Source organism: Pelodiscus sinensis, chromosome 12 (genome assembly GCF_049634645.1).
Source record: "Pelodiscus sinensis isolate JC-2024 chromosome 12, ASM4963464v1, whole genome shotgun sequence".
In the NCBI taxonomy this organism is placed as follows: Eukaryota; Metazoa; Chordata; order Testudines; family Trionychidae; genus Pelodiscus; species Pelodiscus sinensis.
In genome coordinates, this window is record NC_134722.1 from 38,963,990 (window position 1) to 38,976,864 (window position 12,875).

A 12,875-nucleotide genomic window follows, 5' to 3' on the forward strand; every position below is an offset into this window, starting at 1 on the left:
AGCAGGCAGCAACAGCCCTGCCCCCCTCCCATTGACTGCTCACCAGGGACATTTTTGTAAGGCATTCCCCTGCCAGATCTATGTCCCCAGTGTCCTTTCACGGCGCTCCCTTTCTAGAGGATGACCGCCATACGACATATTCTTCGTGACAGACGTCGCCAAGGGGGTCTCGTTCCTATTATCAGAGGGCTGGACCGCAACAAAACCCGTGGCACCCCTACTGGTCTTACCCGTCCCCACCTTATCCACCCCAATGGGGGCCCTGGGACCAATGGGACCCGTACAGACGCCGGTCCTCAGTCCACTCCACACCATCTCGGAGAGGTCTGCCTCATCCACAGCCCGTACCCCCTGCATCACACACAGAGCAGGAGGAGGAGGAGGAACGCTTTTCGGATAATGAATCCGATATTCAATCTATAAACATCACTCACCAAGATGACCTGAGTGCCCAACAGGACGATGCAGTGATACCATCAGATACCGTAGCGATTGATGACCTCAAACAGTTCCAGGAGCTATTTAAGCGAGTAGCAACAAGTCAGCATGTCTCCCTACAAGAAGTGCAAAAGAAACAACACCACTTATTAAAGAACCTGCATCCTACGCTGCATAGTAAAATTGCCCTGCCGATTGATGAGGCAATCATGGAAACATCTGAAGATCTGTGGAAGACACCAGCATCCATCCAACCGACTAACAAAAAGATTGATAGGAAATATTTTGTTCCACCGAAAGACAATGACCTGGACTTCCCCAACTGCAGTGGGGCCATCGACAGGACGCATCCACAAGCAAACTCCTTAGTGGTTGAATCTGCACAGCAAAGAGCGAAGATACCGCAATACAAGAATGGCAGTACCGACAAAGAACATAGAAAGCTCGACTTCTTTGGAAAGAAAATATATTCCTCTTCTACGCTACAACTAAGAATATCAAATTATTCTGCCCTCTTAGCGAATCACGACTTTGATAATTATTCGAAGCTGGGAGAACTGATACCACATCTCCCTGAGTCCAAAAGAGCCATCTTGAAAGCAATAGTCCACGAAGGCCACACCATCGCTCGCACTGCCCTCCAAACGGCAATGGATGTTGCTGACACAGCAGCTAGAACTACAGCCACTGCGATAGTCATGCGCAGAACTTCCTGGCTACAATCATCTGGAGTTCCCCGCGAACTTCAGCCAAAAGTATAAGACTTGCCATTTGATAAACAAAAATTATTTGCAGCTTCTACAGACGAAATGCTACATAACAGTAAGAACTCAAAAACCACACTTCGCACACTAGGCATGTATACACTGCCCTTCAAACGCAGACGATACACCCCATATAACACGTACAATCGTTACAGATATGGGCAATACAACTGGCCACAGAGACCCTATGAGGACACTAGGCCAAGGCAATGACCTCAGAGAAGACGACCTAATCAAGGTCACCCACCAACTACCCAGTCTTCCAAACAGCAAATTTGAAGTCGTGGTCGAGGGTCTGCAATACCTCCCTCACGATCTAGCAATAACACAACATGGCTGTCTATTTACCCACCGTTTGCGGCCGTTCCTTCCACAATGGGAATCCATAACATCGGACCGCTGGGTTCTAGAAATAATTCGAGTAGGATACACTATCCCATTTACCACTACCCCACCTACCCTTCCCCCTACCCCGTCCCTTTTCAGGGACCCCTCTCACGACACTCTACTAAAACAAGAGATCGATCGCCTCCTTTCTATCGGAGCCATAGAAAAAGTACCAGTAGAGTTCCAAGGGAAAGGGTTTTACTCAAACTACTTCTTGATCGAGAAAAAAATGGGGGGCTGGAGGCCAATATTAGACCTCCGCAAACTGAACAGGTTTCTCAAGAAACAACGCTTCAAAATGGTCACACTTACAACAATCATTCCTGCGCTAGATCAAGGGGACTGGTTCGCAGCCCTCGACCTACAAGATGCGTATTTCCATGTAACTATCCATCCCGCCCACAGATGCTATCTACGCTTTACTCTCAGCCAGGATCATTTCCAATACAATGTCCTCCCCTTCGGCCTCTCGTCAGCTCCGAGGGTATTTTCAAAGGTACTAGCAGTCGTCGCTGCGGACCTCAGACGCCAGAATGTCATCATATTCCCCTACCTAGACGACTGCCTTTTGAAGGGCTCAACACAGGACGAAACCGCTTCCATGATAAGTACGACCACATCACTCCTCAATCGTCTAGGCCTTCTACTCAACGAAAGCAAATCAACACTGCACCCAGTTCAAAATATAGAGTTCATTGGGGCGCGCCTGGACTCAATTACAGCCCGAGCATACCTACCTCGGCAACGTTTCATAACTATACAAGAAATTATAAGTGTAATGCTTACAACTCCTACCACTACAGCTCTTACTTGCCTCCAACTAATGGGCCACATGGCTTCCACCACCTACGTCGTCCACCATGCTCGTCTGCATTTCCGATGCTTCCAACGCTGGATAGCAAGTGTATACATACCGTCACGACACTCCCTCAACAAGACGGTGACTATTCCACCAAACGTCCTTGCTTCCTTAAGGTGGGGGACGATACTGAACAACCTCCTCACAGGTGTTCCATTCCAACAGAGCGAACCCACTGTACAGATTACTACAGATGCTTCCCTCCTTGGCTGGGGAGCATATATGAACGACCAAGGGGTTCAGGGAAGGTGGTCCCCATCCGAGGCACGACTACACATCAACCTCCTCGAACTGCGAGCAGTAAGGAATGCCTGCGCACACTTCGCCCCCGACATTGCCAATCAGATGGTCCGCATTCTAACGGACAACATCTGCACAATGTTCTATATAAACAGGTAAGGCGGAGCCCGCTCCCGCTCCCTCTGTGCAGAGGCTATCCGCCTGTGGAACTCATGCATCCGCAAACAGATCACCCTGGTAGCATCCTAACTGCCCGGGGTGAACAACACCAGAGCAGATTCACTCAGCCGCAACTTCACCTCGGATCACGAGTGGGAGTTACACACGGAGGTCGCAAACTCAATCTTCAACCATTGGGGATGGCCATCCATAGACCTTTTTGCATCTACCCACAACGCCAAATGCCCCCAATTCTGCTCACGCGCAGGACTTGGCAAACATTCCCTAGGGGATGCCTTTCTAATCAAATGGACAGCCCCCCTTCACTATGCCTTCCCCCCCATACCGTTAATCCCGAAAACCTTACGCAAGATCTGCAGAGACGGAGCCCTAGTCATCCTGGGTATGTCTACACTACCCTCCTAGTTCGAACTAGGAGGGTAATGTATGCATACCACACTTGCTAATGAAGCCCGGGATTTGAATTTCCCGGGCTTCATTAGCATAAGCAGGGAGCCGCCATTTTTAAATGCCCGCTGCTTCGAACCCCGTGCAGCGCGGCTACACGGGGCTCGAACTAGGTAGTTCGGACTAGGTTCCTATTCCGAACTACCGTTACTCCTCGTGAAACGAGTAGACATACCCCCTGATAGCCCCATCGTGGGCCCGCCAAACTTGGTACCCGTACCTGCACAGGCTAGCAGTTCATCCTCCTTACCCGCTACCTCACCGTGCAGACCTAATATCTCAGAGCAATGGAACGATACTGCATCCACAGCTCCATACCCTACACCTCCAGGCTTGGCTACTCTCTGGTTCTCGGAGATAGAAAATCACTGTTCCCAACAAGTGAAAGATATCCTCCTCCACAGTAGGAGACAGTCCACTCGAAAAACTTACCTACAGAAATGGACTCGATTTTCCCTCTGGTGCCAGCGAACCAGGGTAGAACCCCGTGACGCACCATTACATATGATTTTGGACTACATTCTAGACCTTAAAATATCAGGACTCTCAATTTCTTCTTTAAGAGTACATCTTTCTGCAATAACAGTGTTCCATACTTTCATTGATGGTTTCTCCATATTTGCCCATCCTATCACTAAAAGATTCCTTAAAGGGCTCCACAACGTATACCCACCCCATAAGGCACCACCCCCCTTATGGGACCTAAATCTTGTTCTCCACCAACTTACTGGACCTCCTTTCGAGCCTCTGGCTACAGTACCACTCCCATTTCTCTTTATGAAAGTCTGTTTCTTATTGGCTATCATGTCTGTCAGACGGGTGAGTGAAATTGGGGCATTAATGGCAGTATCCCCCTACACAGTTTTTACGAAGGATAGGGTCATACTTAGACCTCATCCAACATTCCTGCCAAAGGTCTGTACAGAATTCCATGTAAATGAACCGATCGTACTACCTACCTTTTTTCCGAAACCGCATGCATCACAGAAGGACGCCACTCTGCATACCCTGGACATTCGGAGGGCTCTCGCCTTCTTCCTGGAAAGAACAAAACCATTTCGTAAATCCGAAAGACTTTTTATATCAATCGCCGAGCGTTCTAAGGGAACACCCTGTCATCACAACGAATCTCAAAATGGATCTCCACATGCATAGTCAAGTGTAATACCTTGGGCAATAAACCACTACAGTGCCCGCCAAGAGCGCATTCCACTCGAGCCACGGCCGCTTCTACAGCCTTTTTGAACAATGTCCCCTTAAGGGATATCTACCGAGCAGCAACGTGGTCTTCAGATCACACTTTTGCCAGACATTATGCAATCCTACCGCAACTTACACAGGACTCAGCAGTAGCTACAGCGGTGCTCTCTACCACCGCTAAACATTGACTCCGGCTCCCTCCAGCCATATATTGAATACTGCTTTGTAGTCACCTAGAGTGGAGCACCCACGGGGACACTACTCGAAGAAGAAAAGGGAGTTACTCACCTCGTGCAGTAACGAGTGTTCTTCGAGATGTGTGTCCCCGTGGGTGCTCCACGACCCTCCCTTCCTCCCCTCTGCACGGAGTCTAAATTACTCGGGCGGAGACGAGGAACTGAAAGGGAGGGGGTTGAGCCGCGCGCTGCAGAGGGCGGGAAGGGCTCGAGATGCCTTCTGGGCATGCGTGGCTCAACAGGGGGAAAACTGCTTTGAAAAGCTCCGATCTGCAGCTCAGGGCGACCCTTCACCTAGAGTGGAGCACCCACGGGGACACACATCTCGAAGAACACTCGTTACTGCACGAGGTGAGTAACTCCCTTTTCTTTATACTATGAATATATATGAAACCTTGCTGTCCCACCCACCTCCCCCTGCTCCCCTGGATACTTATCAGGGTGAACATGAATCAGCAAAACAAGATTACTGATATAGGTCTAGTACACTTGGGGCCTGACTGATCCCAGATGAGGAATTTTGCTAGGCCAAGGGAGGTCATTTCTGACTACTTTGCTTCCGGCCCCACCCTCTGCACTGGCCCTCCCAGGCTTCTCAGTCTCCTCCCCCTCCCCCGCAGTCCAGCTGAGCCATGCACTGGCTCCTGCCCCTCCGCAGCCCAGCTGGAGCACGCGTTATCCCCTCAGCATCACGCTGGGCTCCCAGGCCCCTGGAAGGTGACCATGGTAACCAATAGTTGATAAATTGTTCAAACAGTTGATTGCCACTATGTTCCAAAGCTCCGGGACTGCCGGAGCTCCACAGTGCTCCAAGCTGCTGGCTCCCAGCCCCACGGGCTGCCAGCTCTTGGAGCTGCCACATCCGGGTTCCTGCCTCTGTGAAGCTCTGTGGGCCTTCTGACTGCTGCAACTGCCAGTTGCCAGGGCTACTGGCTTTTAGCCCCATGAGGCTTCTGGGATTCTGTGTGGCTGCCAGTTCCAGGCTCCCAGCACCATGGGGCTGTTGACTCCTGGCTCGGGGCTGCCAAGTCCTGGCCCCACGGAGCTGCATACTGCTGGGGCTCTTCGAGGCTGCCGGCTCCTGGTCCTGCAGGGCTGATGGCTGTCGGCTCCTGGACTTGTGGTGCTGCTGGCTTATGCTGGGTCTGCCAGCTCCCAGCCCCATGGGGATGCTGGGGCTCCCATCTGTTGGGCTCTGCGGAATTCTGTGGGGCTCATGGCTCCAGGTTTCCTGCTCTATGGGGCTGCTGGAGCTGCTGGTTCCATGGCGAGGCTGCCGGCCCTGTGGGACTGCTGGGGCTGCCAGTCCAGTGGGGCCTGTGACCCCATGGGGCTGCCAGGGCTCCTGGCTCCACAGGCTGCCATCTGCTGGGGCTCTGTGGGGCTGCTGACTACAGGATCCTGGCCCCATGGAGTTGCTGGGGTGGCCAGCTACTGGCTCCAGTCTTCCGAGCACCTCGAGGCTGCAAGCTGCAGAGATCTGTGGGGCTACTGATTCCAAGTTCCCTGCCCCATAGGGCTACCAGGACTGCTGGCTCTGTGGGACTCCTGGCTCCAGGCTCCCAGCCTCTGAGGCTGCTGGAGTTTGTGTGGATACCAGCTCCAGGCTTCCAGTGCCATGGGTCTGACAGGTTCTTGCCCTGTGGGGCAGCTGGGGGCTCTAGGCCCTGTGGAGCTGCCAGTAGTCCCATGCACATTTTAACTGTTAACAGGAACTGATAAGCATTAGCTTGATGGTTAACCAGTTAGGGTACGTCTACACTACAGCGCTAATTCGAACTAACTTAGTTCGAATTAGTTAATTCGAACTAAGCTAATTCGAACTAATGCATCTAGAACTAAAAACTAGTTCGAATTAGCGTTTTGCTAATTCGAACTAGCGCGTCCACACTGATTGGACGCAGGGGGGGCATTTAAGGGCAGCTGAAACCGGTTCTGGCAGGGCATCAGGTCAGTAGTTGCTTTGTGTGGCTGCTGTCTGAGGCTATCTCTGAGGCTCGAGCTTAAAGGGACCCCCCCTGGATAGCCGGTTCTCAGCTTTTCCTGCTTGCTTGCCAACCTCGCCAAGGGACAGCAAAGCGTTGGTCTCTGTGCCCGTCTGTGTCGGTGCTTCCCTTCGGGGGGGCCGCCGCAGGTGGCAACATGGAGCCAGAGCTCGCCCTGCACCTTCTGGTGCACTTTCTGGACTTGCTGCTGCAAGCCTGCCAGCAATGGCTTGAGGCTGCCTGGCACCACCTGGTGAACGTCAGCCCCCTGCCTCTCCGCCTGGCCACCCTGGGGGCCGTGGAGGAGCCGCGGCGGCGCCCCGGCACCGGCGTGCCCCGTCGCGTCTGGCGTCTGGACACCAGCACCGACTGGTGGGACCGCATCGTCCTGGAGCCCTGGGAGGACTGACAGTGGACCCAGAACTTCAGGATGAGGAGGGACACCTTCCTGGAGCTCTGCGAGTGGCTCGCCCCTGCCCTGCGCAGAAGGGACACTCGCATGAGGCCCGCCATCCCCCTCCAGAAGCGGGTGGCCATCGCCCTATGGAAGCTCTCCACGCCGGACAGCTACCGATCCATCGGGAACCAGTTCGGCGTGGGGAGATCCACCGTCGGAGCGGTGCTCATGCAGGTATGGCACTCGTTGGCCACCGAGCCACGGGGGAGGAGGGCTGCGAGGAGGGGATGGGCCACCCCAGGGACAAAGGGGGGGCGGGAGGAGGCGAAAGTGCCCCGCACTGGAGGGGTCGGGCTGTCCCGGCCGTACTACACGCTGCCAGGGGGGTTGCTACCAGGAGTGGGACGTGGGGCACTGCCAGGGCACGAACGCTCCCAGCCACCCGGGCGCCCCACTGATTGGCGCTTTGCTGTCTCTCTCCCCGCAGGTGGTCAAGGCCATCAACCGGGTGCTGCTCCGCAGGGTGGTCCGCCTCGCCAACCCGGATGCCGTCATCCGGGGCTTCGGCGCCCTCGGCTTCCCCAACTGCAGTGGGGCCATCGACAGGACACACATCCCCATCCGTGCCCCAGAACACCAGACGTCCCGTTACGTGAACCGCAAGGGGTACTTCTCCGTGATCCTGCAGGCCGTGTGTGACCACCGGGGCCAGTTCACGGACATTAATGTGGGCTGGTCCAGCAAAGCACACGACGCCCGGGTGTACCGCAACTCCTCCGTGTGCCAGCGGCTGCAGGACGGGACCTTCTTCCCCGACCGCCACATCAGGGTCGGGGACGTGGACATGCCCGTTTGCCTGGTGGGGGATGCCGCCTACCCACTGCAGCCCTGGCTCATGAAGCCCTACACGGGGCACCTCAATCCCTCCCGCCAGGCCTTCAATGCCAGGCTGACCAGGGCCCGCATCGTGGTGGAGGGGGCCTTCGGGCGACTGAAAGCCCGCTTTCGATGCCTCCTCACCTGTCTGGACCTGGCCGAGCACAACATCCCTCCCGTGGTGGCAGCATGTTGTGTGCTCCACAATTTGTGTGAGCGAAAGGGGGAGGCTTTCCTGCCAGCCTGGACGGCTGAGGCTGACTGCATGGCTGGACACTACGGTCAGCCCCGCACCCCCGCCATCCGGGAAGCCCAGCGGGGGGCCGTCCGGATCCGGGAAGCCCTGTGGGAGAGCTTCCTGGTGGAGGAGGAGGACTGACCTCTCCCTGCATGCCCCACTGGGGCCTTCTTCCACCCTACCCCCCTTTGCTTTTCCCCTCCCTACCTACTGTAAAATAAAGACACCTGTTTTTGAAACAAAAACGTCTGTTTATTTAACATAAGTCGGGTGGGGGGAGGGAGAAGGGAGGGTGGGAGAGGAGAGGGGGAAACCTGGGACGAGGGAGCTGGAAGGGGAGGGAAGGGAGGAAGGGAAAGGAAAGCTCAGGGGTGGGAGTCCGGCTGCCTCTCCCGTCTCGCCACACTGCGGGTCTGGGGGCGTCGGTGGGAAATGGTTGTGGAGGGTGGGGCAGGAGGGACAGGGGGTGTGGAGGAAGCAGGAGTGGAAGCAGGAGCGGGAGCAGGAGGAGCAGGGGGAGGAGAAAATGGGAAGCGGTCGAGCAGGCTCTGGAGGTGGCCTCCCAGGGCACGGCCCTGCTCCTCCAGGGCCTCCAGAATCCTCCGGTGCAGCCTCAGGTCCTCCTGGACCCAGTGGTCCTGGGTGCGGAGCTGGTGGTCTGTGAACCGGAGGTGCCACCTTTGGTCCTCCTCCTCGTTCCTGGCTCTTCTGCTTGCCCGGGCACGGGCAGCTGCTGCAGGCGGTGTGGTGCGCCCTGCAGGCCCAGGTGCTGCAGCTGTGGTGCAACAAGACCAGCGGTCAATTACCCCAGGGGCCCAGGTGTGTGAAACCCAGCTCCCCTCTGCAAGGCCAGGGCCCCTGCAGGATCCCCAGCTGCTGCTCCTTGGTGGGCAAGGCCCAGGTGCACGGTCCCAGGGCTCCCTCTCGCCCCAGCCCCCCGTACACATAAGGGGAACACGATGGTACTCACAGGTAGACGCCTCCCCGGCCTCAGACGACACAGGCGAGCGGCTCTGGGGGGTGCCTCGGGGGTCCCGGGTCCTGGGCAGGCTGGCGGCAGGCTCCTGGCTCTCAGAGCTCTCCTCCTCCTCCTCCGTCTCCAGGAGCGGGCCCTCTGCCCCGGGGTCAATCACGTCCCGGGGGGTAGGGACGGCATGAGCCCCCAGGAGGCGGTCCAGGGCGTGGAAGTGGGGGCAGGCCTCCGGGTCGGCCCCTGGCAGGCAGGCCCGGGAGTAGGACTGCCGCAAGTCCTTAATTTTGCACCGGACCTGCTCCCGGCTGCGCTGGTGGCCCCTGGCGGCCAGGCTGGTAGCCATGCGGCCGTAGGCGGCCGCGTTCCTGTGGATAGTGCGGAGATCGTGGACATTGGAGGCTTCCCCCCAAACCTCCGCACTTGACCAAGCGGGCGCCCGCCTTTTGCGCTCCCGGGCAGGCTCCTGGGAGCCGCCAGGCTGGTCCTGGGGAGCAGTGGAGGGCTGGGTGTCCTCGGGTGGCTGGCTCATGGTGTGGCAGGTGCAGGGTCTGCTGGCACAGGTGCTTGCAGCCTTGCAACTGGCACAAACTGTGTAGCCAGCCCGTGGCCCTTTAAGGGCTCCGGGGCCGGGAGGGGGGCAATAGAGTTTCCCTGGTGTTGGCCAGAGTGGCCACTAGGGAAACCTGGGAAGCCTTAGCCTCCCACTAGTTCGAATTAAGGGTCTACACAGCCCTTAATTCGAACTAGCTAGTTCGAACTAGGCTTAATCCTCGTAAAATGAGGTTTACCTAGTTCGAACTAAGCGCTCCATTAGTTCGAATTAAGTTTGAACTAACGGAGTGCTAGTGTAGCGCCTAGGAAAGTTAGTTCGAACTAACGTCTGTTAGTTCGAACTAACTTTGTAGTGTAGACATACTCTTAAACTCTTATATGCCTAATCACAACCCTCCTTCCCAACTCAATGGCTGGTGGGGGAAGGTATGATACAACCGTACCTGTAAGAAAATTGTTACCCACCTCTGGGGTAGACACTACAACTTTGCTGCACTGATGTAAGTGCCATATTACACCTCTACAAGAGGCATAGGGTTTATATGGATGTAGTTACTGCGCTTATTTACTTGCATTAAAGTTGCTTTCATCAACTGTTGACTGTGATATAATAGAGAGCCAAGAGTTGGAGGAGCACCTGGGTTTTTGGTGGGGAGCTGCGTGAACACCCACACTACACATCTGAAGTTGGTGGAAGTGCTCCTGGTGAAGACATGGATCACCTACAGAAAGAGGATAATGCAGATACCAGCCACTGCAATAATTATTGTGATGGCTTTATGTCAACCTAACATAGGTTGATGTAAAGCTGTGGTGTAGATATGCTCAACGTGTACACCTGAAATTGGTCTAGTGGCCTCCCATGGCCTTAGTGGGACTGAACTCTGGAACACTACAAAGGTCTGAAAAGTTTCCTTGAGCAGGGAATACTTAGAGTTCATCATTTTGTTTCCTGTGGTAGGTGATGGGTGCAGAAATGAATGACGGAGCTTCAAGTATTCATCCATTATCTGCTGACTTTGAGTACCCCGATTTCTTCATAACCAGTTATATAAAGCAGGTGTTCTCAATTTGTATTACACTATGACACAGTTCTGACAAAAAATTATTATATAACCCCAGGAGGGAGGACCAAAGCCTGAGCCCACCCAAGCCCCACCATCCTAGGCAAGGGGGATGGCAAATCCCAAGATCTTACATCTCTAGCAGGAGGCCACTTATCTGAGCCCTACCATGCAGAGCTGATGTCCTCAGGCTTCAGCTTTGATCATAGGTGCTGTAGCTCAGGTTTTGGCTTTGGCCCCAGGCCCCAGCAAGTCTACGTCAACCTGGGTCACAACCCCCTTTGGGGCCCTGAGATGGAGTTTGAGAACTGCTGATCTAAAGGCATTCTTTCCTTCAGGTGGTCTTATAGTGACATGCAGTCCTATTAAATGAGTTTCTTCTTGGGCCAAATCCTACTTATTCTGGTGAGTGATTCCCATCATTTTGGCATTTGCCCCTTGTAATTTTATACTGAGGCTAAGAAAGCTGATGTTCTAACAAGGAAATTATTCCAGCCTATCTCATAAAAAACCTTGCTTTGTGGCTCTTTTCTGAGCTTTTGATTGAGACTGGATTGGCTTTTAAAGTCTGGTTATTTTGATGGAGTTTTGCTTCTGATTTCAATGGGAGAAGGTTTGCATTCACATTTTGAAAAACAACCTTTTGATTAGCTACTGATCACAAGAAAGTTATATAAAGCTTTATCATCTTGGTATGCACAAGAGTTTTTTCATGCCCTACCTCTTCCAGTGATTACAGCTTCTATAGTTATCACCATCTGTGCAATTTGTTAAACTGTACCAGATGGAAAACAAGTTTTAAAAGGGTTCAGAGACCATGAAAATCAAAAGCCAGTGACCACAGTGCCCCAGATTAAATCAGCATCTTATTTGGCTTGTGGCAGTCAGCAACTAAGTAAAGGAGAGAACATTTGAAATTTCTGATAGTTTTCTTAGATACTTTTCTTTTTCATTTTAGTGGCATTCATTCTGAGTTTATTGCTCATTCCTTTAACGGGAATGTACATTGCTTCTAATTTAATAAAACACATGGGCTAGAATTCTAAAGACAAAGAGCTGACTCCTATCGGCCAATGGGAAGAATTTGGCCTGAATTGTCTTTGATTACATTAGAAGATAAAAATGCCTTGATCAACATCAAAGAATAAAATGGACAGAAGGGTGAAGTCTCCACTAAGAAAAAAATGCTATTTATGTTTTTGGTTGTAGTCAGACTTTGTATTAACTCATAGAAATCAATTATGAGATTTTAAATTTAAACTCTGCAGAGACTTTTATATAATTATGTTTTCTACGAGTATCCTTGATATGGGTCATTAGAGAAAATTCAAACAAAATCTGAGTGATGTGGTTACTAGGAAAACACGTTGAGAGAGCTGCCGTCATGATGGTGTAATCTCTATCACAGCTGGTCTCCCGGGAAATCATAACAAATGAATAGACAGCTTTCAGCTCCTGAAAAGAGGAAAGGGGAAACTTTTATCCATGGGGAGGAATGAGAACTGAAGAAATTGCACACTATTACATTTGGACTGGGTCTTGGGTCAACTATCCATGGTAGGTTCCCAGGGCCATCCCTACTAGTGCTGGTTGCCCTATGCAGCCCAGCACTAGCAACTCCCACTCCATGGAGGAGTTGTAGGGGAGGCAGAAGCTGTGGAGGACAAGGGGTTGCCCATTCTCCCAGCCTGGATGGACTGGATACAATTTGCTTCAATGGTGTCCAGTTTGGGACAGTTGGCAACCCTGAAGCAGGGTACGAAGGCAACTGTAGCCTGCACAGCTCCCCCTTGCCTCTCTGGAGTCCTGTGCTTGAATCATTAAGACACTGCCTCATAAGCTGGGGCTGGGCACAGCCCATGGGGGCAGTTGGGAGGATGCGGATGGGGGTCGATGGAGCCCCAGTGCTGAGCTTGTGAGGGGAGCAGCTAGGAGATGGTGTAGTTGAAGCCATCCTTGAGCCTGTGGGGGAGGGGGGCTGTTAGAACTGCTATTTCACCCACCAGGGAAGGGAGGTAGCAAGTGGGTGGGGCTGTGGG

General features: G+C 53.4%; 1 long non-coding RNA gene across 1 annotated transcript; it reads right to left on the minus strand.

Moving 5' to 3' along the window:
* Positions 1 to 261: 261 nt before the first annotated feature.
* Positions 262 to 4,917, minus strand: LOC142831167 (uncharacterized). The gene is made up of 3 exons (XR_012906838.1): positions 4,804 to 4,917; positions 4,275 to 4,353; positions 262 to 554 (listed from the first exon to the last, which is right to left on the minus strand). It is a non-coding gene; the product is annotated as an uncharacterized LOC142831167 (long non-coding RNA).
* Between the last annotated feature and the right edge of the window lie 7,958 nt (positions 4,918 to 12,875).